A 27,649-nucleotide genomic window follows, 5' to 3' on the forward strand; every position below is an offset into this window, starting at 1 on the left:
TCTCTAGTTTTCAGAAATGCACAGGTTTGGTAGCTTTCCCTAGGTGCCGGCTGAGCTAGAGGCCAAAATCTACAGGTAGGCACTTCGCAAAAAACACCTCTGTTTTTTTCCAAAATTTAGGATGTGTCCACGTTGCGCTTTGGTGTGTTTCCTGTCGCCGGCGCTAGGCCTACCCACGCAAGTGAGGTATCATTTTTATCGGGAGACTTGGGGGAACGCTGGGTGGAAGGAAATTTGTAGCTCCTCTCAGATTCCAGAACTTTCTGCCACAGAAATGTGAGGAACATGTGTTTTTTTAGCCCAATTTTGAGGTTTGCAAAGGATTCTGGGTAACAGAACCTGGTCCGAGCCCCGCAAGTCACCACTCCTTGGATTCCCCTACGTCTCTAGTTTTCAGAAATGCACAGGTTTGGTAGGTTTCCCTAGGTGCCGGCTGAGCTAGAGGCCAAAATCTACAGGTAGGCACTTCGCAAAAAACACCTCTGTTTTTTTCCAAAATTTAGGATGTGTCCACGTTGCGCTTTGCTGTGTTTCCTGTCGCCGGCGCTAGGCCTACCCACGCAAGTGAGGTATCATTTTTATCGGGAGACTTGGGGGAACGCTGGGTGGAAGGAAATTTGTAGCTCCTCTCAGATTCCAGAACTTTCTGCCACAGAAATGTGAGGAACATGTGTTTTTTTAGCCAAATTTTGAGGTTTGCAAAGGATTCTGGGTAACAGAACCTGGTCCGAGCCCCGCGAGTCACCCCTCCTTGGATTCCCCTACGTCTCTAGTTTTCAGAAATGCACAGGTTTGGTAGCTTTCCCTAGGTGCCGGCTGAGCTAGAGGCCAAAATCTACAGGTAGGCACTTCGCAAAAAACACCTCTGTTATTTTCCAAAATTTAGGATGTGTCCACGTTGCGCTTTGGGGTGTTTCCTGTCGCCGGCGCTAGGCCTACCCACGCAAGTGAGGTATCATTTTTATCGGGAGACTTGGGGGAACGCTGGGTGGAAGGAAATTTGTAGCTCCTCTCAGATTCCAGAACTTTCTGCCACAGAAATGTGAGGAACATGTGTTTTTTTAGCCAAATTTTGAGGTTTGCAAAGGATTCTGGGTAACAGAACCTGGTCCGAGCCCCGCAAGTCACCCCTCCTTGGATTCCCCTAGGTCTCTAGTTTTCAGAAATGCACAGGTTCGGTAGGTTTCCCTAGGTGCCGGCTGAGCTAGAGGCCAAAATCTACAGGTAGGCACTTCGCAAAAAACACCTCTGTTTTTTCCAAAATTTAGGATGTGTCCACGTTGCGCTTTGGTGTGTTTCCTGTCGCCGGCGCTAGGCCTACCCACGCAAGTGAGGTATCATTTTTATCGGGATACTTGGGGGAACGCTGGATGGAAGGAAATTTGTAGCTCCTCTCAGATTCCAGAACTTTCTGCCACAGAAATGTGAGGGACATGTGTTTTTTTATCCAAATTTTGAGGTTTGCAAAGGTTTCTGGGTAACAGAACCTGGTCCGAGCCCCGCAAGTCACCCCTCCTTGGATTCCCCTAGGTCTCTAGTTTTCAGAAATGCACAGGTTTGGTAGGTTTCCCTAGGTGCCGGCTGAGCTAGAGGCCAAAATCTACAGGTAGGCACTTCGCAAAAATCACCTCTGTTTTTTTCCAAAATTTAGGATGTGTCCACGTTGCGCTTTGGGGTGTTTCCTGTCGCCGGCGCTAGGCCTACCCACGCAAGTGAGGTATCATTTTTATCGGGAGACATGGGGGAACGCTGGGTGGAAGGAAATTTGTAGCTCCTCTCAGATTCCAGAACTTTCTGCCACAGAAATGTGAGGAACATGTGTTTTTTTAGCCAAATTTTGAGGTTTGCAAAGGATTCTGGGTAACAGAACCTGGTCCGAGCCCCGCAAGTCACCCCTCCTTGGATTCCCCTAGGTCTCTAGTTTTCAGAAATGCACAGGTTCGGTAGGTTTCCCTAGGTGCCGGCTGAGCTAGAGGCCAAAATCTACAGGTAGGCACTTCGCAAAAAACACCTCTGTTTTTTTCCAAAATTTAGGATGTGTCCACGTTGCGCTTTGGTGTGTTTCCTGTCGCCGGCGCTAGGCCTACCCACGCAAGTGAGGTATCATTTTTATCGGGAGACTTGGGGGAACGCTGGGTGGAAGGAAATTTGTAGCTCCTCTCAGATTCCAGAACTTTCTGCCACAGAAATGTGAGGAACATGTGTTTTTTTAGCCAAATTTTGAGGTTTGCAAATGATTCTGGGTAACAGAACCTGGTCCGAGCCCTGCAAGTCACCCCTCCTTGGATTCCCCTATGTCTCTAGTTTTCAGAAATGCACAGGTTTGGTAGGTTTCCCTAGGTGCCGGCTGAGCTAGAGGCCAAAATCTACAGGTAGGCACTTCGCAAAAAACACCTCTGTTTTTTTCCAAAATTTAGGATGTGTCCACGTTGCGCTTTGGGGTGTTTCCTGTCGCCGGCGCTAGGCCTACCCACGCAAGTGAGGTATCATTTTTATCGGGATACTTGGGGGAACGCTGGATGGAAGGAAATTTGTAGCTCCTCTCAGATTCCAGAACTTTCTGCCACAGAAATGTGAGGGACATGTGTTTTTTTATCCAAATTTTGAGGTTTGCAAAGGTTTCTGGGTAACAGAACCTGGTCCGAGCCCCGCAAGTCACCCCTCCTTGGATTCCCCTAGGTCTCTAGTTTTCAGAAATGCACAGGTTTGGTAGGTTTCCCTAGGTTCCGGCTGAGCTAGAGGCCAAAATCTACAGGTAGGCACTTCGCAAAAATCACCTCTGTTTTTTTCCAAAATTTAGGATGTGTCCACGTTGCGCTTTGGGGTGTTTCCTGTCGCCGGCGCTAGGCCTACCCACGCAAGTGAGGTATCATTTTTATCGGGAGACATGGGGGAACGCTGGGTGGAAGGAAATTTGTAGCTCCTCTCAGATTCCAGAACTTTCTGCCACAGAAATGTGAGGAACATGTGTTTTTTTAGCCAAATTTTGAGGTTTGCAAAGGATTCTGGGTAACAGAACCTGGTCCGAGCCCCGCAAGTCACCCCTCCTTGGATTCCCCTAGGTCTCTAGTTTTCAGAAATGCACAGGTTTGGTAGGTTTCCCTAGGTGTCGGCTGAGCTAGAGGCCAAAATCTACAGGTAGGCACTTCGCAAAAAACACCTCTGTTTTTTTCCAAAATTTAGGATGTGTCCACGTTGCGCTTTGGGGTGTTTCCTGTCGCCGGCGCTAGGCCTACCCACGCAAGTGAGGTATCATTTTTATCGGGATACTTGGGGGAACGCTGGGTGGAAGGAAATTTGTAGCTCCTCTCAGATTCCAGAACTTTCTGCCACAGAAATGTGAGGGACATGTGTTTTTTTATCCAAATTTTGAGGTTTGCAAAGGTTTCTGGGTAACAGAACCTGGTCCGAGCCCCGCAAGTCACCCCTCCTTGGATTCCCCTAGGTCTCTAGTTTTCAGAAATGCACAGGTTTGGTAGGTTTCCCTAGGTGCCGGCTGAGCTAGAGGCCAAAATCTACAGGTAGGCACTTCGCAAAAATCACCTCTGTTTTTTTCCAAAATTTAGGATGTGTCCACGTTGCGCTTTGGGGTGTTTCCTGTCGCCGGCGCTAGGCCTACCCACTCAAGTGAGGTATCATTTTTATCGGGAGACATGGGGGAACGCTGGGTGAAAGGAAATTTGTAGCTCCTCTCAGATTCCAGAACTTTCTGCCACAGAAATGTGAGGAACATGTGTTTTTTTAGCCAAATTTTGAGGTTTGCAAAGGATTCTGGGTAACAGAACCTGGTCCAAGCCCCGCAAGTCACCCCTCCTTGGATTCCCCTAGGTCTCTAGTTTTCAGAAATGCACAGGTTCGGTAGGTTTCCCTAGGTGCCGGCTGAGCTAGAGGCCAAAATCTACAGGTAGGCACTTCGCAAAAAACACCTCTGTTTTTTTCCAAAATTTAGGATGTGTCCACGTTGCGCTTTGGTGTGTTTCCTGTCGCCGGCGCTAGGCCTACCCACGCAAGTGAGGTATCATTTTTATCGGGAGACTTGGGGGAACGCTGGGTGGAAGGAAATTTGTAGCTCCTCTCAGATTCCAGAACTTTCTGCCACAGAAATTTGAGGAACATGTGTTTTTTTAGCCAAATTTTGAGGTTTGCAAAGGATTCTGGGTAACAGAACCTGGTCCGAGCCCTGCAAGTCACCCCTCCTTGGATTCCCCTATGTCTCTAGTTTTCAGAAATGCACAGGTTTGGTAGGTTTCCCTAGGTGCCGGCTGAGCTAGAGGCCAAAATCTACAGGTAGGCACTTCGCAAAAAACACCTCTGTTTTTTTCCAAAACTTAGGATGTGTCCACGTTGCGCTTTGGGGTGTTTCCTGTCGCCGGCGCTAGGCCTACCCACGCAAGTGAGGTATCATTTTTATCGGGATACTTGGGGGAACGCTGGATGGAAGGAAATTTGTAGCTCCTCTCAGATTCCAGAACTTTCTGCCACAGAAATGTGAGGGACATGTGTTTTTTAATCCAAATTTTGAGGTTTGCAAAGGTTTCTGGGTAACAGAACCTGGTCCGAGCCCCGCAAGTCACCACTCCTTGGATTCCCCTAGGTCTCTAGTTTTCAGAAATGCACAGGTTTGGTAGGTTTCCCTAGGTTCCGGCTGAGCTAGAGGCCAAAATCTACAGGTAGGCACTTCGCAAAAATCACCTCTGTTTTTTTCCAAAATTTAGGATGTGTCCACGTTGCGCTTTGGGGTGTTTCCTGTCGCCGGCGCTAGGCCTACCCACGCAAGTGAGGTATCATTTTTATCGGGAGACATGGGGGAACGCTGGGTGGAAGGAAATTTGTAGCTCCTCTCAGATTCCAGAACTTTCTGCCACAGAAATGTGAGGAACATGTGTTTTTTTAGCCAAATTTTGAGGTTTGCAAAGGATTCTGGGTAACAGAACCTGGTCCGAGCCCCGCAAGTCACCCCTCCTTGGATTCCCCTAGGTCTCTAGTTTTCAGAAATGCACAGGTTCGGTAGGTTTCCCTAGGTGCCGGCTGAGCTAGAGGCCAAAATCTACAGGTAGGCACTTCGCAAAAAACACCTCTGTTTTTTTCCAAAATTTAGGATGTGTCCACGTTGCGCTTTGGTGTGTTTCCTGTCGCCGGCGCTAGGCCTACCCACGCAAGTGAGGTATCATTTTTATCGGGAGACTTGGGGGAACGCTGGGTGGAAGGAAATTTGTAGCTCCTCTCAGATTCCAGAACTTTCTGCCACAGAAATGTGAGGAACATGTGTTTTTTTAGCCAAATTTTGAGGTTTGCAAAGGATTCTGGGTAACAGAACCTGGTCCGAGCCCTGCAAGTCACCCCTCCTTGGATTCCCCTATGTCTCTAGTTTTCAGAAATGCACAGGTTTGGTAGGTTTCCCTAGGTGCCGGCTGAGCTAGAGGCCAAAATCTACAGGTAGGCACTTTGCAAAAAACACCTCTGTTTTTTTCCAAAATTTAGGATGTGTCCACGTTGCGCTTTGGGGTGTTTCCTGTCGCCGGCGCTAGGCCTACCCACGCAAGTGAGGTATCATTTTTATCGGGATACTTGGGGGAACGATGGATGGAAGGAAATTTGTAGCTCCTCTCAGATTCCAGAACTTTCTGCCACAGAAATGTGAGGGACATGTGTTTTTTTATCCAAATTTTGAGGTTTGCAAAGGTTTCTGGGTAACAGAACCTGGTCCGAGCCCCGCAAGTCACCCCTCCTTGGATTCCCCTAGGTCTCTAGTTTTCAGAAATGCACAGGTTTGGTAGGTTTCCCTAGGTGCCGGCTGAGCTAGAGGCCAAAATCTACAGGTAGGCACTTCGCAAAAATCACCTCTGTTTTTTTCAAAATTTAGGATGTGTCCACGTTGCGCTTTGGGGTGTTTCCTGTCGCCGGCGCTAGGCCTACCCACGCAAGTGAGGTATAATTTTTATCGGGATACTTGGGGGAACGCTGGATGGAAGGAAATTTGTAGCTCCTCTCAGATTCCAGAACTTTCTGCCACAGAAATGTGAGGGACATGTGTTTTTTTATCCAAATTTTGAGGTTTGCAAAGGTTTCTGGGTAACAGAACCTGGTCCGAGCCCCGCAAGTCACCCCTCCTTGGATTCCCCTAGGTCTCTAGTTTTCAGAAATGCACAGGTTTGGTAGGTTTCCCTAGGTGCCGGCTGAGCTAGAGGCCAAAATCTACAGGTAGGCACTTCGCAAAAATCACCTCTGTTTTTTTCCAAAATTTAGGATGTGTCCACGTTGCGCTTTGGGGTGTTTCCTGTCGCCGGCGCTAGGCCTACCCACGCAAGTGAGGTATCATTTTTATCGGGATACTTGGGGGAACGCTGGATGGAAGGAAATTTGTAGCTCCTCTCAGATTCCAGAACTTTCTGCCACAGAAATGTGAGGGACATGTGTTTTTTTATCCAAATTTTGAGGTTTGCAAAGGTTTCTGGGTAACAGAACCTGGTCCGAGCCCCGCAAGTCACCCCTCCTTGGATTCCCCTAGGTCTCTAGTTTTCAGAAATTCACAGGTTTGGTAGGTTTCCCTAGGTGCCGGCTGAGATAGAGGCCAAAATCTACAGGTAGGCACTTCGCAAAAATCACCTCTGTTTTTTTCCAAAATTTAGGATGTGTCCACGTTGCGCTTTGGGGTGTTTCCTGTCGCCGGCGCTAGGCCTACCCACGCAAGTGAGGTATCATTTTTATCGGGAGACATGGGGGAACGCTGGGTGGAAGGAAATTTGTAGCTCCTCTCAGATTCCAGAACTTTCTGCCACAGAAATGTGAGGAACATGTGTTTTTTTAGCCAAATTTTGAGGTTTGCAAAGGATTCTGGGTAACAGAACCTGGTCCGAGCCCCGCAAGTCACCCCTCCTTGGATTCCCCTAGGTCTCTAGTTTTCAGAAATGCACAGGTTTGGTAGGTTTCCCTAAGTGTCGGCTGAGCTAGAGGCCAAAATCTACAGGTAGGCACTTCGCAAAAAACACCTCTGTTTTTTTCCAAAATTTAGGATGTGTCCACGTTGCGCTTTGGGGTGTTTCCTGTCGCCGGCGCTAGGCCTACCCACGCAAGTGAGGTGTCATTTTTATCGGGATACTTGGGGGAACGCTGGGTTGAAGTAAATTTGTAGCTCCTCTCAGATTCCAGAACTTTCTGCCACAAAAATGTGAGGAACATGTGTTTTTTTAGCCAACTTTTGAGGTTTGCAAAGGATTCTGGGTAACAGAACCTGGTCCGAGCCCCGCAAGTCTCCCCTATTTGGATTCCCCTAGGTCTCTAGTTTTCAGAAATGCACAGGTTTGGAAGGTTTCCCTAGGTGCCGGCTGAGCTAGAGGCCAAAATCTACAGGTAGGCACTTCGCAAAAATCACCTCTGTTTTTTTCCAAAATTTAGGATGTGTCCACGTTGCGCTTTGGGGTGTTTCCTGTCGCCGGCGCTAGGCCTACCCACGCAAGTGAGGTATCATTTTTATCGGGAGACTTGGGGGAACGCTGGGTGGAAGGAAATTTGTAGCTCCTCTCAGAGTCCAGAACTTTCTGCCACAGAAATGTGAGGAACATGTGTTTTTTTAGCCAAATTTTGAGGTTTGCAAAGGATTCTGGGTAACAGAACCTGGTCCGAGCCCCGCAAGTCACCCCTCCTTGGATTCCCCTAGGTCTCTAGTTTTTAGAAATGCACAGGTTCGGTAGGTTTCCCTAGGTGCCGGCTGAGCTAGAGGCCAAAATCTACAGGTAGGCACTTCGCAAAAAACACCTCTGTTTTTTTCCAAAATTTAGGATGTGTCCACGTTGCGCTTTGGTGTGTTTCCTGTCGCCGGCGCTAGGCCTACCCACGCAAGTGAGGTATCATTTTTATCGGGAGACTTGGGGGAACGCTGGGTTGAAGTAAATTTGTAGCTCCTCTCAGATTCCAGAACTTTCTGCCACAAAAATGTGAGGAACATGTGTTTTTTTAGCCAACTTTTGAGGTTTGCAAAGGATTCTGGGTAACAGAACCTGGTCCGAGCCCCGCAAGTCTCCCCTATTTGGATTCCCCTAGGTCTCTAGTTTTCAGAAATGCACAGGTTTGGTAGGTTTCCCTAGGTGCCGGCTGAGCTAGAGGCCAAAATCTACAGGTAGGCACTTCGCAAAAATCACCTCTGTTTTTTTCCAAAATTTAGGATGTGTCCACGTTGCGCTTTGGGGTGTTTCCTGTCGCCGGCGCTAGGCCTACCCACGCAAGTGAGGTATCATTTTTATCGGGAGACTTGGGGGAACGCTGGGTGGAAGGAAATTTGTAGCTCCTCTCAGAGTCCAGAACTTTCTGCCACAGAAATGTGAGGAACATGTGTTTTTTTAGCCAAATTTTGAGGTTTGCAAAGGATTCTGGGTAACAGAACCTGGTCCGAGCCCCGCAAGTCACCCCTCCTTGGATTCCCCTAGGTCTCTAGTTTTTAGAAATGCACAGGTTCGGTAGGTTTCCCTAGGTGCCGGCTGAGCTAGAGGCCAAAATCTACAGGTAGGCACTTCGCAAAAAACACCTCTGTTTTTTTCCAAAATTTAGGATGTGTCCACGTTGCGCTTTGGTGTGTTTCCTGTCGCCGGCGCTAGGCCTACCCACGCAAGTGAGGTATCATTTTTATCGGGAGACTTGGGGGAACGCTGGGTGGAAGGAAATTTGTAGCTCCTCTCAGATTCCAGAACTTTCTGCCACAGAAATGTGAGGAACATGTGTTTTTTTAGCCACATTTTGAGGTTTGCAAAGGATTCTGGGTAACAGAACCTGGTCCGAGCCCGGCAAGTCACCCCTCTTTGGATTCCCCTATGTCTCTAGTTTTCAGAAATGCACAGGTTTGGTAGGTTTCCCTAGGTGCCGGCTGAGCTAGAGGCCAAAATCTACAGGTAGGCACTTCGCAAAAAACACCTCTGTTATTTTCCAAAATTTAGGATGTGTCCACGTTGCGCTTTGGGGTGTTTCCTGTCGCCGGCGCAAGGCCTACCCACGCAAGTGAGGTATCATTTTTATCGGGAGACTTGGGGGAACGCTGGGTGGAAGGAAATTTGTAGCTCCTCTCAGATTCCAGAACTTTCTGCCACAGAAATGTGAGGAACATGTGTTTTTTTAGCCAAATTTTGAGGTTTGCAAAGGATTCTGGGTAACAGAACCTGGTCCGAGCCCCGCAAGTCACCCCTCCTTGGATTCCCCTAGGTCTCTAGTGTTCAGAAATGCACAGGTTTGGTAGGTTTCCCTAGGTGCCGGCTGAGCTAGAGGCCAAAGACTACAGGTAGGCACTTCGCAAAAAACACCTCTGTTTTTTTCCAAAATTTAGGATGTGTCCACGTTGCGCTTTGGGGTGTTTCCTGTCGCCGGCGCTAGGCCTACCCACGCAAGTGAGGTATCATTTTTATCGAGAGACTTGGGGGAACGCTGGGTGGAAGGAAATATGTAGCTCCTCTCAGATTCCAGAACTTTCTGCCACAAAAATGTGAGGAACATGTGTTTTTTTAGCCAAATTTTGAGGTTTGCAAAGGATTCTGGGTAACAGAACCTGGTCCGAGCCCCGCAAGTCACCCCTCCTTGGATTCCCCTAGGTCTCTAGTTTTCAGAAATGCACAGGTTTGGTAGGTTTCCCTAGGTGCCGGCTGAGCTAGAGACCAAAATCTACAGGTAGGCACTTCGCAAAAAAGACCTCTGTTTTTTTCCAAAATTTAGGATGTGTCCACGTTGCGCTTTGGGGTGTTTCCTGTCGCCGGCGCTAGGCCTACCCACGCAAGTGAGGTATCATTTTTATCGGGAGACTTGGGGGAACGCTGGGTGGAAGGAAATTTGTAGCTCCTCTCAGATTCCAGAACTTTCTGCCACAAAAATGTGAGGAACATGTGTTTTTTTAGCCAAATTTTGAGGTTTGCAAAGGATTCTGGGTAACAGAACCTGGTCCGAGCCCCGCAAGTCACCCCTCCTTGGATTCCCCTAGGTCTCTAGTTTTCAGAAATGCACAGGTTTGGTAGGTTTCCCTAGGTGCCGGCTGAGCTAGAGGCCAAAATCTACAGGTAGGCACTTCGCAAAAAACACCTCTGTTTTTTTCCAAAATTTAGGATGTGTCCACGTTGCGCTTTGGGGTGTTTCCTGTCGCCGGCGCTAGGCCTACCCACGCAAGTGAGGTATCATTTTTATCGAGAGACTTGGGGGAACGCTGGGTGGAAGGAAATTTGTAGCTCCTCTCAGATTCCAGAACTTTCTGCCACAAAAATGTGAGGAACATGTGTTTTTTTAGCCAAATTTTGAGGTTTGCAAAGGATTCTGGGTAACAGAACCTGGTCCGAGCCCCGCAAGTCACCCCTCCTTGGATTCCCCTAGGTCTCTAGTTTTCAGAAATGCACAGGTTTGGTAGCTTTCCCTAGGTGCCGGCTGAGCTAGAGGCCAAAATCTACAGGTAGGCACTTCGCAAAAAACACCTCTGTTTTTTTCCAAAATTTAGGATGTGTCCACGTTGCGCTTTGGGGTGTTTCCTGTCGCCGGCGCTAGGCCTACCCACGCAAGTGAGGTATCATTTTTATCGGGATACTTGGGGGAACGCAGGGTGGAAGGAAATTTGTAGCTCCTCTCAGATTCCAGATCTTTCTGCCACAGAAATGTGAGGGACATGTGTTTTTTTAACCAAATTTTGAGGTTTGCAAAGGTTTCTGGGTAACAGAACCTGGTCCGAGCCCCGCAAGTCACCCCTCCTTGGATTCCCCTAGGTCTCTAGTTTTCAGAAATGCACAGGTTTGGTAGGTTTCCCTAAGGTGCCGGCTGAGCTAGAGGCCAAAATCTACAGGTAGGCACTTCGCAAAAAACACCTCTGTTTTTTTCCAAAATTTAGGATGTGTCCACGTTGCGCTTTGGGGTGTTTCCTGTCGCCGGCGCTAGGCCTACCCACGCAAGTGAGGTATCATTTTTATCGGGAGACATGGGGGAACGCTGGGTGGAAGGAAATTTGTAGCTCCTCTCAGATTCCAGAACTTCCTGCCACAGAAATGTGAGGAACATGTGTTTTTTTAGCCAAATTTTGAGGTTTGCAAAGGATTCTGGGTAACAGAACCTGGTCCGAGCCCCGCAAGTCACCCCTCCTTGGATTCCCCTAGGTCTCTAGTTTTCAGAAATGCACAGGTTTGGTAGGTTTCCCTAGGTGCCGGCTGAGCTAGAGGCCAAAATCTACAGGTAGGCACTTCGCAAAAAACACCTCTGTTTTTTTCCAAAATTTAGGATGTGTCCACGTTGCTCTTTGGTGTGTTTCCTGTCGCCGGCGCTAGGCCTACCCATGCAAGTGAGGTATCATTTTTATCGGGAGACTTGGGGGAACGCTGGGTGGAAGGAAATTTGTAGCTCCTCTCAGATTCCAGAACTTTCTGCCACAGAAAATTGAGGAACATGTGTTTTTTTAGCCAAATTTTGAGGTTTGCAAAGACTTCTGGGTAACAGAACCTGGTCCGAGCCCCACAAGTCACCCCTCCTTGGATTCCCCTATGTCTCTAGTTTTCAGAAATGCACAGGTTTGGTAGGTTTCCCTAGGTGCCGGCTGAGCTAGAGGCCAAAATCTACAGGTAGGCACTTCGCAAAAAACACCTCTGTTATTTTCCAAAATTTAGGATGTGTCCACGTTGCGCTTTGGGGTGTTTCCTGTCGCCGGCGCTAGGCCTACCCACGCAAGTGAGGTATCATTTTTATCGGGAGACTTGGGGGAACGCTGGGTGGAAGGAAATTTGTAGCTCCTCTCAGATTCCAGAACTTTCTGCCACAGAAAATTGAGGAACATGTGTTTTTTTAGCCAAATTTTGAGGTTTGCAAAGGATTCTGGGTAACAGAACCTGGTCCGAGCCCCGCAAGTCACCCCTCCTTGGATTCCCCTAGGTCTCTAGTTTTCAGAAATGCACAGGTTTGGTAGGTTTCCCTAGGTGCCGGCTGAGCTAGAGGCCAAAGGCTACAGGTAGGCACTTCGCAAAAAACACCTCTGTTTTTTTCCAAAATTTAGGATGTGTCCACGTTGCGCTTTGGGGTGTTTCCTGTCGCCGGCGCTAGGCCTACCCACGCAAGTGAGGTATCATTTTTATCGAGAGACTTGGGGGAACGCTGGGTGGAAGGAAATTTGTAGCTCCTCTCAGATTCCAGAACTTTCTGCCACAAAAATGTGAGGAACATGTGTTTTTTTAGCCAAATTCTGAGGTTTGCAAAGGATTCTGGGTAACAGAACCTGGTCCGAGCCCCGCAAGTCACCCCTCCTTGGATTCCCCTAGGTCTCTAGTTTTCAGAAATGCACAGGTTTGGTCGCTTTCCCTAGGTGCCGGCTGAGCTAGAGGCCAAAATCTACAGGTAGGCACTTCGCAAAAAACACCTCTGTTTTTTTCCAAAATTTAGGATGTGTCCACGTTGCGCTTTGGGGTTTTTCCTGTCGCCGGCGCTAGGCATACCCACGCAAGTGAGGTATCATTTTTATCGGGATACTTGGGGGAACGCTGGGTGGAAGGAAATTTGTAGCTCCTCTCAGATTCCAGAACTTTCTGCCACAGAAATGTGAGGGACATGTGTTTTTTTAGCCAAATTTTGAGGTTTGCAAAGGATTCTGGGTAACAGAACCTGGTCCGAGCCCCACAAGTCACCCCTCCTTGGATTCCCCTATGTCTCTAGTTTTCAGAAATGCACAGGTTTGGTAGGTTTCCCTAGGTGCCGGCTGAGCTAGAGGCCAAAATCTACAGGTAGGCACTTCGCAAAAAACACCTCTGTTATTTTCCAAAATTTAGGATGTGTCCACGTTGCGCTTTGGGGTGTTTCCTATCACCGGCGCTAGGCCTACCCACGCAAGTGAGGTATCATTTTTATCGGGAGACTTGGGGGAACGCTGGGTGGAGGCAAAGTTGTAGCTCCTCTCAGATTCCAGAACTTTCTGCCACAGAAATGTGAGGAACATGTGTTTTTTTAGCCAAATTTTGAGGTTTGCAAAGGATTCTGGGTAACAGAACCTGGTCCGAGCCCCGCAAGTCACCCCTCCTTGGATTCCCCTAGGTCTCTAGTTTTCAGAAATGCACAGGTTTGGTAGGTTTCCCTAGGTGCCGGCTGAGCTAGAGGCCAAAGGCTACAGGTAGGCACTTCCCAAAAAACACCTCTGTTTTTTTCAAAAATTTAGGATGTGTCCACGTTGCGCTTTGGGGTGTTTCCTGTCGCCGGCGCTAGGCCTACCCACGCAAGTGAGGTATCATTTTTATCGAGAGACTTGGGGGAACGCTGGGTGGAAGGAAATTTGTAGCTCCTCTCAGATTCCAGAACTTTCTGCCACAAAAATGTGAGGAACATGTGTTTTTTTAGCCAAATTTTGAGGTTTGCAAAGGATTCTGGGTAACAGAACCTGGTCCGAGCCCCGCAAGTCACCCCTCCTTGGATTCCCCTACGTCTCTAGTTTTCAGAAATGCACAGGTTTGGTCGCTTTCCCTAGGTGCCGGCTGAGCTAGAGGCCAAAATCTACAGGTAGGCACTTCGCAAAAAACACCTCTGTTTTTTTCCAAAATTTAGGATGTGTCCACGTTGCGCTTTGGGGTGTTTCCTGTCGCCGGCGCTAGGCCTACCCACGCAAGTGAGGTATCATTTTTATCGGGAGAATTGGGGGAACGCTGGGTGGAAGGAAATTTGTAGCTCCTCTCAGATTCCAGAACTTTCTGCCACAAAAATGTGAGGAACATGTGTTTTTTTAGCCAAATTTTGAGGTTTGCAAAGGATTCTGGGTAACAGAACCTGGTCCGAGCCCCGCATGTCACCCCTCCTTGGATTCCCCTAGGTCTCTAGTTTTCAGAAATGCACAGGTTTGGTAGGTTTCCCTAGGTGCCGGCTGAGCTAGAGGCCAAAATCTACAGGTAGGCACTTCGCAAAAAACACCTCCGTTTTTTCCCAAAATTTAGGATGTGTCCACGTTGCGCTTTGGGGTGTTTCCTGTCGCCGGCGCTAGGCCTACCCACGCAAGTGAGGTATCATTTTTATCGGGAGACTTGGGGGAACGCTGGGTGGAAGGAATTTTGTAGCTCCTCTCAGATTCCAGAACTTTCTGCCACAAAAATGTGAGGAACATGTGTTTTTTTAGCCAAATTTTGAGGTTTGCAAAGGATTCTGGGTAACAGAACCTGGTCCGAGCCCCGCAAGTCACCCCTCCTTGGATTCCCCTAGGTCTCTAGTTTTCAGAAATGCACAGGTTTGGTAGGTTTCCCTGGGTGCCGGCTGAGCTAGATGCCAAAATCTACAGGTAGGCACTTCGCAAAAAACACCTCTGTTTTTTTCCAAAATTTAGGATGTGTCCACGTTGCGCTTTGGGGTGTTTCCTGTCGCCGGCGCTAGGCCTACCCACGCAAGTGAGGTATCATTTTTATCGGGAGACTTGGGGGAACGCTGCGTGGCAGGAAATTTGTAGCTCCTCTCAGATTCCAGAACTTTCTGCCACAGAAATGTGAGGAACATGTGTTTTTTTAGCCAAATTTTGAGGTTTGCAAAGGATTCTGGGTAACAGAACCTGGTCCGAGCCCCGCAAGTCACCCCTCCTTGGATTCCCCTAGGTCTCTAGTTTTCAGAAATGCACAGGTTTGGTAGGTTTTCCTAGGTGCCGGCTGAGCTAGAGGCCAAAGTCTACAGGTAGGCACTTCGCAAAAAACACTTCTGTTTTTTTCCAAAATTTAGGATGTGTCCACGTTGCGCTTTGGGGTGTTTCCTGTCGCCGGCGCTAGGCCTACCCACGCAAGTGAGGTATCATTTTTATCGGGAGACTTGGGGGAACGCTGGGTGGAAGGAAATTTGTAGCTCCTCTCAGATTCCAGAACTTTCTGCCACAAAAATGTGAGGGACATGTGTTTTTTTAGCCAAATTTTGAGGTTTGCAAAGGATTCTGGGTAACAGAACCTGGTCCGAGCCCCGCATGTCACCCCTCCTTGGATTCCCCTAGGTCTCTAGTTTTCAGAAATGCACAGGTTTGGTAGGTTTCCCTAGGTGCCGGCTGAGCTAGAGGCCAAAATCTACAGGTAGGCACTTCGCAAAAAACACCTCCGTTTTTTCCCAAAATTTAGGATGTGTCCACGTTGCGCTTTGGGGTGTTTCCTGTCGCCGGCGCTAGGCCTACCCACGCAAGTGAGGTATCATTTTTATCGGGAGACTTGGGGGAACGCTGGGTGGAAGGAATTTTGTAGCTCCTCTCAGATTCCAGAACTTTCTGCCACAAAAATGTGAGGAACATGTGTTTTTTTAGCCAAATTTTGAGGTTTGCAAAGGATTCTGGGTAACAGAACCTGGTCCGAGCCCCGCAAGTCACCCCTCCTTGGATTCCCCTAGTTCTCTAGTTTTCAGAAATGCACAGGTTTGGTAGGTTTCCCTAGGTGCCGGCTGAGCTAGATGCCAAAATCTACAGGTAGGCACTTCGCAAAAAACACCTCTGTTTTTTTCAAAAATTTAGGATGTGTCCACGTTGCGCTTTGGGGTGTTTCCTGTCGCCGGCGCTAGGCCTACCCACGCAAGTGAGGTATCATTTTTATCGGGAGACTTGGGGGAACGCTGCGTGGAAGGAAATTTGTAGCTCCTCTCAGATTCCAGAACTTTCTGCCACAGAAATGTGAGGAACATGTGTTTTTTTAGCCAAATTTTGAGGTTTGCAAAGGATTCTGGGTAACAGAACCTGGTCCGAGCCCCGCAAGTCACCCCTCCTTGGATTCCCCTAGGTCTCTAGTTTTCAGAAATGCACAGGTTTGGTAGGTTTTCCTAGGTGCCGGCTGAGCTAGAGGCCAAAGTCTACAGGTAGGCACTTCGCAAAAAACACTTCTGTTTTTTTCCTAAATTTAGGATGTGTCCACGTTGCGCTTTGGGGTGTTTCCTGTCGCCGGCGCTAGGCCTACCCACGCAAGTGAGGTATCATTTTTATCGGGAGACTTGGGGGAACGCTGGGTGGAAGGAAATTTGTAGCTCCTCTCAGATTCCAGAACTTTCTGCCACAAATTTTGAGGTTTGCAAAGGATTCTGGGTAACACAACCTGGTCCGAGCCCCGCAAGTCACCCCTCCTTGGATTCCCCTAGGTCTCTAGTTTTCAGAAATGCACACTAGGGTAGGTTTCCCTAGGTGCCGGCTGAGCTAGAGGCCAAAATCTACAGGTAGGCACTTCGCAAAAAACACCTCCGTTTTTTCCCAAAATTTAGGATGTGTCCATGTTGCACTTTGGGGTGTTTCCTTTTGCCGGCGCTAGGCCTACCCACGCAAGTGAGGTATCATTTTTATCGGGAGACTTGGGGAAACGCTGGGTGGAAGGAATTTTGTAGCTCCTCTCAGATTCCAGAACTTTCTGCCACAAAAATGTGAGGAACATGTGTTTTTTTAGCCAAATTTTGAGGTTTGCAAAGGATTCTGGGTAACAGAACCTGGTCTGAGCCCCGCAAGTCACCCCTCCTTGGATTCCCCTAGGTCTCTAGTTTTCAGAAATGCACAGGTTTGGTAGGTTTCCCTAGGTGCCGGCTGAGCTAGATGCCAAAATCTACAGGTAGGCACTTCGCAAAAAACACCTCTGTTTTTTTCCAAAATTTAGGATGTGTCCACGTTGCGCTTTGGGGTGTTTCCTGTCGCCAGCGCTAGGCCTACCCACGCAAGTGAGGTATCATTTTTATCGGGAGACTTGGGGGAACGCTGCGTGGAAGGAAATTTGTAGCTCCTCTCAGATTCCAGAACTTTCTGCCACAGAAATGTGAGGAACATGTGTATTTTTAGCCAAATTTTGAGGTTTGCAAAGGATTCTGGGTAACACAACCTCGTCCGAGCCCCGCAAGTCACCCCTCCTTGGATTCCCCTAGGTCTCTAGTTTTCAGAAATGCACACTAGGGTAGGTTTTCCTAGGTGCCGGCTGAGCTAGAGGCCAAAGTCTACAGGTAGGCACTTCGCAAAAAACACTTCTGTTTTTTTCCAAAATTTAGGATGTGTCCACGTTGCGCTTTGGGGTGTTTCCTGTCGCCGGCGCTAGGCCTACCCACGCAAGTGAGGTATCATTTTTATCGGGAGACTTGGGGGAACGCTGGGTGGAAGGAAATTTGTAGCTCCTCTCAGATTCCAGAACTTTCTGCCACAAAAATGTGAGGGACATGTGTTTTTTTAGCCAAATTTTGAGGTTTGCAAAGGATTCTGGGTAACAGAACCTGGTCCGAGCCCCGCATGTCACCCCTCCTTGGATTCCCCTAGGTCTCTAGTTTTCAGAAATGCACAGGTTTGGTAGGTTTCCCTAGGTGCCGGCTGAGCTAGAGGCCAAAATCTACAGGTAGGCACTTCGCAAAAAACACCTCCGTTTTTTCCCAAAATTTAGGATGTGTCCACGTTGCGCTTTGGGGTGTTTCCTGTCCCCGGCGCTAGGCCTACCCACGCAAGTGAGGTATCATTTTTATCGGGAGACTTGGGGGAACGCTGGGTGGAAGGAATTTTGTAGCTCCTCTCAGATTCCAGAACTTTCTGCCACAAAAATGTGAGGAACATGTGTTTTTTTAGCCAAATTTTGAGGTTTGCAAAGGATTCTGGGTAACAGAACCTGGTCCGAGCCCCGCAAGTCACCCCTCCTTGGATTCCCCTAGTTCTCTAGTTTTCAGAAATGCACAGGTTTGGTAGGTTTCCCTAGGTGCCGGCTGAGCTAGATGCCAAAATCTACAGGTAGGCACTTCGCAAAAAACACCTCTGTTTTTTTCCAAAATTTAGGATGTGTCCACGTTGCGCTTTGGGGTGTTTCCTGTCGCCGGCGCTAGGCCTACCCACGCAAGTGAGGTATCATTTTTATCGGGAGACTTGGGGGAACGCTGCGTGGAAGGAAATTTGTAGCTCCTCTCAGATTCCAGAACTTTCTGCCACAGAAATGTGAGGAACATGTGTTTTTTTAGCCAAATTTTGAGGTTTGCAAAGGATTCTGGGTAACAGAACCTGGTCCGAGCCCCGCAAGTCACCCCTCCTTGGATTCCCCTAGGTCTCTAGTTTTCAGAAATGCACAGGTTTGGTAGGTTTTCCTAGGTGCCGGCTGAGCTAGAGGCCAAAGTCTACAGGTAGGCACTTCGCAAAAAACACTTCTGTTTTTTTCCTAAATTTAGGATGTGTCCACGTTGCGCTTTGGGGTGTTTCCTGTCGCCGGCGCTAGGCCTACCCACGCAAGTGAGGTATCATTTTTATCGGGAGACTTGGGGGAACGCTGGGTGGAAGGAAATTTGTAGCTCCTCTCAGATTCCAGAACTTTCTGCCACAAATTTTGAGGTTTGCAAAGGATTCTGGGTAACACAACCTGGTCCGAGCCCCGCAAGTCACCCCTCCTTGGATTCCCCTAGGTCTCTAGTTTTCAGAAATGCACACTAGGGTAGGTTTCCCTAGGTGCCGGCTGAGCTAGAGGCCAAAATCTACAGGTAGGCACTTCGCAAAAAACACCTCCGTTTTTTCCCAAAATTTAGGATGTGTCCACGTTGCACTTTGGGGTGTTTCCTTTTGCCGGCGCTAGGCCTACCCACGCAAGTGAGGTATCATTTTTATCGGGAGACTTGGGGAAACGCTGGGTGGAAGGAATTTTGTAGCTCCTCTCAGATTCCAGAACTTTCTGCCACAAAAATGTGAGGAACATGTGTTTTTTTAGCCAAATTTTGAGGTTTGCAAAGGATTCTGGGTAACAGAACCTGGTCTGAGCCCCGCAAGTCACCCCTCCTTGGATTCCCCTAGGTCTCTAGTTTTCAGAAATGCACAGGTTTGGTAGGTTTCCCTAGGTGCCGGCTGAGCTAGATGCCAAAATCTACAGGTAGGCACTTCGCAAAAAACACCTCTGTTTTTTTCCAAAATTTAGGATGTGTCCACGTTGCGCTTTGGGGTGTTTCCTGTCGCCAGCGCTAGGCCTACCCACGCAAGTGAGGTATCATTTTTATCGGGAGACTTGGGGGAACGCTGCGTGGAAGGAAATTTGTAGCTCCTCTCAGATTCCAGAACTTTCTGCCACAGAAATGTGAGGAACATGTGTATTTTTAGCCAAATTTTGAGGTTTGCAAAGGATTCTGGGTAACAGAACCTGGTCCGAGCCCCGCAAGTCACCCCTCCTTGGATTCCCCTAGGTCTCTAGTTTTCAGAAATGCACAGGTTTGGTAGGTTTTCCTAGGTGCCGGCTGAGCTAGAGTCCAAAGTCTACAGGTAGGCACTTCGCAAAAAACACTTCTGTTTTTTTCCAAAATTTAGGATGTGTCTACGTTGCGCTTTGGGGTGTTTCCTGTCGCCGGCGCTAGGCCTACCCACGCAAGTGAGGTATCATTTTTATCGGGAGACTTGGGGGAACGCTGGGTGGAAGGAAATTTGTAGCTCCTCTCAGATTCCAGAACTTTCTGCCACAAAAATGTGAGGGACATGTGTTTTTTTAGCCAAATTTTGAGGTTTGCAAAGGATTCTGGGTAACAGAACCTGGTCCGAGCCCCGCAAGTCACCCCTCCTTGGATTGCCCTAGGTCTCTAGTTTTCAGAAATGGACAGGTTTGGTAGGTTTCCCTAGGTGCCGGCTGAGCTAGACGCCAAAATCTACAGGTAGGCACGTCGCAAAAAAACACCTCCGTTTTTCCCCAAAATTTAGGATGTGTCCACGTTGCGCTTTGGGGTGTTTCCTGTCTCCGGCGCTAGGCCTACCCACGCAAGTGAGGTATCATTTTTATCGGGAGACTTGGGGGAACGCTGGGTGGAAGGAAATTTGTAGCTCCTCTCAGATTCCAGAACTTTCTGCCACAAAAATGTGAGGGACATGTGTTTTTTTAGCCAAATTTTGAGGTTTGCAAAGGATTCTGGGTAACAGAACCTGGTCCGAGCCCCGCAAGTCACCCCTCCTTGGATTGCCCTAGGTCTCTAGTTTTCAGAAATGGACAGGTTTGGTAGGTTTCCCTAGGTGCCGGCTGAGCTAGACGCCAAAATCTACAGGTAGGCACGTCGCAAAAAAACACCTCCGTTTTTCCCCAAAATTTAGGATGTGTCCACGTTGCGCTTTGGGGTGTTTCCTGTCTCCGGCGCTAGGCCTACCCACGCAAGTGAGGTATCATTTTTATCCGGAGACTTAGGGGAACGCTGGGTGGAAGGAAATTTGTAGCTCCTCTCAGATTCCAGAACTTTTTGCCACAAAAATGTGAGGGACATGTGTTTTTTTAGCCAAATTTTGAGGTTTGCAAAGGATTCTGGGTAACAGAACCTGGTCCGAGCCCCGCAAGTCACCCCTCCTTGGATTCCCCTAGGTCTCTAGTTTTCCGAAATGCACAGGTTTGGTAGGTTTCCCTAGGTGCCGGCTGAGCTAGACGCCAAAATCTACAGGTAGGCACTTCGCAAAAAACACCTCTGTTTTTTTCCAAAATTTAGGATGTATCCACGTTGCGCTTTGGGGTGTTTCCTGTCGCCGGCGCTAGGCCTACCCACGCAAGTGAGGTATCATTTTTATCGGGAGACTTGGGGGAACGCTGGGTGGAAGGAAATTTGTAGCTCCTCTCAGATTCCAGAACTTTCTGCCACAGAAATGTGAGGAACATGTGTTTTTTTAGCCAAATTTTGAGGTTTGCAAAGGATTCTGGGTAACAGAACCTGGTCCGAGACCCGCAAGTCACCCCTCCTTGGATTCCCCTAGGTCTCTAGTTTTCAGAAATGCACAGGTTTGGTAGGTTTCCCTAGGTGCCGGCTGAGCTAGATGCCAAAATCTACAGGTAGGCACTTCGCAAAAAACACCTCTGTTATTTTCCAAAATTTAGGATGTGTCCACGTTGCGCTTTGGGGTGTTTCCTGTCGCCGGCGCTAGGCCTACCCACGCAAGTGAGGTATCATTTTTATCGGGAGACTTGGGGGAACGCTGCGTGGAAGGAAATTTGTAGCTCCTCTCAGATTCCAGAACTTTCTGCCACAGAAATGTGAGGAACATGTGTTTTTTTAGCCAAATTTTGAGGTTTGCAAAGGATTCTGGGTAACAGAACCTGGTCCGAACCCCGCAAGTCACCCCTCCTTGGATTCCCCTAGGTCTCTAGTTTTCAGAAATGCACAGGTTTGGTAGGTTTTCCTAGGTGCCGGCTGAGCTAGAGGCCAAAGTCTACAGGTAGGCACTTCGCAAAAAACACCTCTGTTTTTTTCCAAAATTTAGGATGTGTCCACGTTGCGCTTTGGGGTGTTTCCTGTCGCCGGCGCTAGGCCTACCCACGCAAGTGAGGTATCATTTTTATCGGGAGACTTGGGGGAACGCTGGGTGGAAGGAAATTTGTAGCTCCTCTCAGATTCCAGAACTTTCTGCCACAAAAATGTGAGGGACATGTGTTTTTTTAGCCAAATTTTGAGGTTTGCAAAGGATTCTGGGTAACAGAACCTGGTCCGAGCCCCGCAAGTCACCCCTCCTTGGATTGCCCTAGGTCTCTAGTTTTCAGAAATGCACAGGTTTGGTAGGTTTCCCTAGGTGCCGGCTGAGCTAGACGCCAAAATCTACAGGTAGGCATGTCGCAAAAAAACACCTCAGTTTTTCCCCAAAATTTAGGATGTGTCCACGTTGCGCTTTGGGGTGTTTCCTGTCTCCGGCGCTAGGCCTACCCACACAAGTGAGGTATCATTTTTATCCGTAGACTTAGGGGAACGCTGGGTGGAAGGAAATTTGTAGCTCCTTTCAGATTCCAGAACTTTCTGCCACAAAAATGTGAGGGACATGTGTTTTTTTAGCCAAATTTTGAGGTTTGCAAAGGATTCTGGGTAACAGAACCTGGTCCGAGCCCCGCAAGTCACCCCTCCTTGGATTCCCCTAGGTCTCTAGTTTTCCGAAATGCACAGGTTTGGTAGCTTTCCCTAGGTGCCGGCTGAGCTAGAGGCCAAAATCTACAGGTAGGCACTTCGCAAAAAACACCTCTGTTTTATTCCAAAATTTAGGATGTGTCCACGTTGCGCTTTGGGGTGTTTCCTGTCGCCGGCGCTAGGCCTACCCACGCAAGTGAGGTATCATTTTTATCGGGATACTTGGGGGAACGCTGGGTGGAAGGAAATTTGTAGCTCCTCTCAGATTCCAGAACTTTCTGCCACAGAAATGTGAGGGACATGTGTTTTTTTAGCCATATTTTGAGGTTTGCAAAGGATTCTGGGTAACAGAACCTGGTCCGAGCCCGCAAGTCACCCCTCCTTGGATTCCCCTAGGTCTCTAGTTTTCAGAAATGCACTGGTTTGGTAGGTTTCCCTAGGTGAGCTAGAGGCCAAAATCTACAGGTAGGCACTTCGCAAAAAACACCTCTGTTTTTTTCCAAAATTTAGGATGTGTCCACGTTGCGCTTTGGGGTGTTTCCTGTCGCCGGCGCTAGGCCTACCCACGCAAGTGAGGTATCATTTTTATCGGGAGACTTGGGGGAACGCTGGGTGGAAGGAAATTTGTAGCTCCTCTCAGATTCCAGAAGTTTCTGCCACAGAAATGTGAGGAACATGTGTTTTTTTAGCCAAATTTTGAGGTTTGCAAAGGATTCTGGGTAACAGAACCTGGTCCGAGACCCGCAAGTCACCCCTCCTTGGATTCCCCTAGGTCTCTAGTTTTCAGAAATGCACAGGTTTGGTAGGTTTCCCTAGGTGCCGGCTGAGCTAGAGGCCAAAATCTACAGGTAGGCACTTCGGAAAAAACACCTCTGTTTTTTTCCAAAATTTAGGATGTGTCCACGTTGCTCTTTGGTGTGTTTCCTGTCGCCGGCGCTAGGCCTACCCACGCAAGTGAGGTATCATTTTTATCGGGAGACTTGGGGGAACGCTGGGTGGAAGGAAATTTGTAGCTCCTCTCAGATTCCAGAACTTTCTGCCACAGAAATGTGAGGAACATGTGTTTTTTTAGCCAAATTTTGAGGTTTGCAAAGGATTCTGGGTAACAGAACCTGGTCCGAGCCCCACAAGTCACCCCTCCTTGGATTCCCCTATGTCTCTAGTTTTCAGAAATGCACAGGTTTGGTAGGTTTCCCTAGGTGCCGGCTGAGCTAGAGGCCAAAATCTACAGGTAGGCACTTCGCAAAAAACACCTCTGTTTTTTTCCAAAATTTAGGATGTGTCCACGTTGCGCTTTGGGGTGTTTCCTGTCGCCGGCGCTAGGCCTACCCACGCAAGTGAGGTATCATTTTTATCGGGAGACTTGGGGGAACGCTGCGTGGAAGGAAATTTGTAGCTCCTCTCAGATTCCAGAACTTTCTGCCACAGAAATGTGAGGAACATGTGTTTTTTTAGCCCAATTTTGAGGTTTGCAAAGGATTCTGGGTAACAGAACCTGGTCCGAACCCCGCAAGTCACCCCTCCTTGGATTCCCCTAGGTCTCTAGTTTTCAGAAATGCACAGGTTTGGTAGGTTTTCCTAGGTGCCGGCTGAGCTAGAGGCCAAAGTCTACAGGTAGGCACTTCGCAAAAAACACCTCTGTTTTTTTCCAAAATTTAGGATGTGTCCACGTTGCGCTTTGGGGTGTTTCCTGTCGCCGGCGCTAGGCCTACCCACGCAAGTGAGGTATCATTTTTATCGGGAGACTTGGGGGAACGCTGGGTGGAAGGAAATTTGTAGCTCCTCTCAGATTCCAGAACTTTCTGCCACAAAAATGTGAGGGACATGTGTTTTTTTAGCCAAATTTTGAGGTTTGCAAAGGATTCTGGGTAACAGAACCTGGTCCGAGCCCCGCACGTCACCCCTCCTTGGATTGCCCTAGGTCTCTAGTTTTCAGAAATGCACAGGTTTGGTAGGTTTCCCTAGGTGCCGGCTGAGCTAGACGCCAAAATCTACAGGTAGGCACGTCGCAAAAAAACACCTCCGTTTTTCCCCAAAATTTAGGATGTGTCCACGTTGCGCTTTGGGGTGTTTCCTGTCTCCGGCGCTAGGCCTACCCACGCAAGTGAGGTATCATTTTTATCCGGAGACTTAGGGGAACGCTGGGTGGAAGGAAATTTGTAGCTCCTCTCAGATTCCAGAACTTTCTGCCACAAAAATGTGAGGGACATGTGTTTTTTTAGCCAAATTTTGAGGTTTGCAAAGGATTCTGGGTAACAGAACCTGGTCCGAGCCCCGCAAGTCACCCCTCCTTGGATTCCCCTAGGTCTCTAGTTTTCCGAAATGCACAGGTTTGGTAGCTTTCCCTAGGTGCCGGCTGAGCTAGAGGCCAAAATCTACAGGTAGGCACTTCGCAAAAAACACCTCTGTTTTTTTCCAAAATTTAGGATGTGTCCACGTTGCGCTTTGGGGTGTTTCCTGTCGCCGGCGCTAGGCCTACCCACGCAAGTGAGGTATCATTTTTATCGGGAGACTTGGGGGAACGCTGGGTGGAAGGAAATTTGTAGCTCCTCTCAGATTCCAGAACTTTCTGCCACAGAAATGTGAGGAACATGTGTTTTTTTAGCCAAATTTTGAGGTTTGCAAAGGATTCTGGGTAACAGAACCTGGTCCGAGACCCGCAAGTCACCCCTCCTTGGATTCCCCTAGGTCTCTAGTTTTCAGAAATGCACAGGTTTGGTAGGTTTCCCTAGGTGCCGGCTGAGCTAGAGGCCAAAATCTACAGGTAGGCACTTCGCAAAAAACACCTCTGTTTTTTTCCAAAATGTAGGATGTGTCCACGTTGCTCTTTGGTGTGTTTCCTGTCGCCGGCGCTAGGCCTACCCACGCAAGTGAGGTATCATTTTTATCGGGAGACTTGGGGGAACGCTGGGTGGAAGGAAATTTGTAGCTCCTCTCAGATTCCAGAACTTTCTGCCACAGAAATGTGAGGAACATGTGTTTTTTTAGCCAAATTTTGAGGTTTGCAAAGGATTCTGGGTAACAGAACCTGGTCCGAGCCCCACAAGTCACCCCTCCTTGGATTCCCCTATGTCTCTAGTTTTCAGAAATGCACAGGTTTGGTAGGTTTCCCTAGGTGCCGGCTGAGCTAGAGGCCAAAATCTACAGGTAGGCACTTCGCAAAAAACACCTCTGTTATTTTCCAAAATTTAGGATGTGTCCACGTTGCGCTTTGGGGTGTTTCCTGTCGCCGGCGCTAGGCCTACCCACGCAAGTGAGGTATCATTTTTATCGGGAGACTTGGGGGAACGCTGGGTGGAAGGAAATTTGTAGCTCCTCTCAGATTCCAGAACTTTCTGCCACAGAAATGTGAGGAACCTTTTTTTTTTTTAGCCAAATTTTGAGGTTTGCAAAGGATTCTGGGTAACAGAACCTGGTCCGAGCCCCGCAAGTCACCCCTCCTTGGATTCCCCTAGGTCTCTAGTTTTCAGAAATACACAGGTTTGGTAGGTTTCCCTAGGTGCCGGCTGAGCTAGAGGCCAAAGGCTACAGGTAGGCACTTCGCAAAAAACACCTCTGTTTTTTTCCAAAATTTAGGATGTGTCCACGTTGCGCTTTGGGGTGTTTCCTGTCGCCGGCGCTAGGCCTACCCACGCAAGTGAGGTATCATTTTTATCGAGAGACTTGGGGGAACGCTGGGTGGAAGGAAATTTGTAGCTCCTCTCAGATTCCAGAACTTTCTGCCACAGAAATGTGAGGAACATGTGTTTTTTTAGCCAAATTTTGAGGTTTGCAAAGGATTCTGGGTAACAGAACCTGGTCCGAGACCCGCAAGTCACCCCTCCTTGGATTCCCCTAGGTCTCTAGTTTTCAGAAATGCACAGGTTTGGTAGGTTTCCCTAGGTGCCGGCTGAGCTAGAGGCCAAAATCTACAGGTAGGCACTTCGCAAAAAACACCTCTGTTTTTTTCCAAAATTTAGGATGTGTCCACGTTGCTCTTTGGTGTGTTTCCTGTCGCCGGCGCTAGGCCTACCCACGCAAGTGAGGTATCATTTTTATCGGGAGACTTGGGGGAACGCTGGGTGGAAGGAAATTTGTAGCTCCTCTCAGATTCCAGAACTTTCTGCCACAGAAATGTGAGGAACATGTGTTTTTTTAGCCAAATTTTGAGGTTTGCAAAGGATTCTGGGTAACAGAACCTGGTCCGAGCCCCACAAGTCACCCCTCCTTGGATTCCCCTATGTCTCTAGTTTTCAGAAATGCACAGGTTTGGTAGGTTTCCCTAGGTGCCGGCTGAGCTAGAGGCCAAAATCTACAGGTAGGCACTTCGCAAAAAACACCTCTGTTATTTTCCAAAATTTAGGATGTGTCCACGTTGCGCTTTGGGGTGTTTCCTGTCGCCGGCGCTAGGCCTACCCACGCAAGTGAGGTATCATTTTTATCGGGAGACTTGGGGGAACGCTGGGTGGAAGGAAATTTGTAGCTCCTCTCAGATTCCAGAACTTTCTGCCACAGAAATGTGAGGAACCTTTTTTTTTTTTAGCCAAATTTTGAGGTTTGCAAAGGATTCTGGGTAACAGAACCTGGTCCGAGCCCCGCAAGTCACCCCTCCTTGGATTCCCCTAGGTCTCTAGTTTTCAGAAATACACAGGTTTGGTAGGTTTCCCTAGGTGCCGGCTGAGCTAGAGGCCAAAGGCTACAGGTAGGCACTTCGCAAAAAACACCTCTGTTTTTTTCCAAAATTTAGGATGTGTCCACGTTGCGCTTTGGGGTGTTTCCTGTCGCCGGCGCTAGGCCTACCCACGCAAGTGAGGTATCATTTTTATCGAGAGACTTGGGGGAACGCTGGGTGGAAGGAAATTTGTAGCTCCTCTCAGATTCCAGAACTTTCTGCCACAGAAATGTGAGGAACATGTGTTTTTTTAGCCAAATTTTGAGGTTTGCAAAGGATTCTGGGTAACAGAACCTGGTCCGAGACCCGCAAGTCACCCCTCCTTGGATTCCCCTAGGTCTCTAGTTTTCAGAAATGCACAGGTTTGGTAGGTTTCCCTAGGTGCCGGCTGAGCTAGAGGCCAAAATCTACAGGTAGGCACTTCGCAAAAAACACCTCTGTTTTTTTCCAAAATTTAGGATGTGTCCACGTTGCTCTTTGGTGTGTTTCCTGTCGCCGGCGCTAGGCCTACCCACGCAAGTGAGGTATCATTTTTATCGGGAGACTTGGGGGAACGCTGGGTGGAAGGAAATTTGTAGCTCCTCTCAGATTCCAGAACTTTCTGCCACAGAAATGTGAGGAACATGTGTTTTTTTAGCCAAATTTTGAGGTTTGCAAAGGATTCTGGGTAACAGAACCTGGTCCGAGCCCCACAAGTCACCCCTCCTTGGATTCCCCTATGTCTCTAGTTTTCAGAAATGCACAGGTTTGGTAGGTTTCCCTAGGTGCCGGCTGAGCTAGAGGCCAAAATCTACAGGTAGGCACTTCGCAAAAAACACCTCTGTTATTTTCCAAAATTTAGGATGTGTCCACGTTGCGCTTTGGGGTGTTTCCTGTCGCCGGCGCTAGGCCTACCCACGCAAGTGAGGTATCATTTTTATCGGGAGACTTGGGGGAACGCTGGGTGGAAGGAAATTTGTAGCTCCTCTCAGATTCCAGAACTTTCTGCCACAGAAATGTGAGGAACCTTTTTTTTTTTTAGCCAAATTTTGAGGTTTGCAAAGGATTCTGGGTAACAGAACCTGGTCCGAGCCCCGCAAGTCACCCCTCCTTGGATTCCCCTAGGTCTCTAGTTTTCAGAAATACACAGGTTTGGTAGGTTTCCCTAGGTGCCGGCTGAGCTAGAGGCCAAAGGCTACAGGTAGGCACTTCGCAAAAAACACCTCTGTTTTTTTCCAAAATTTAGGATGTGTCCACGTTGCGCTT

The sequence above is a fragment of the Pleurodeles waltl genome, chromosome 3_1 (assembly GCF_031143425.1).
Source record: "Pleurodeles waltl isolate 20211129_DDA chromosome 3_1, aPleWal1.hap1.20221129, whole genome shotgun sequence".
Classification (NCBI taxonomy): Eukaryota; Metazoa; Chordata; class Amphibia; order Caudata; family Salamandridae; genus Pleurodeles; species Pleurodeles waltl.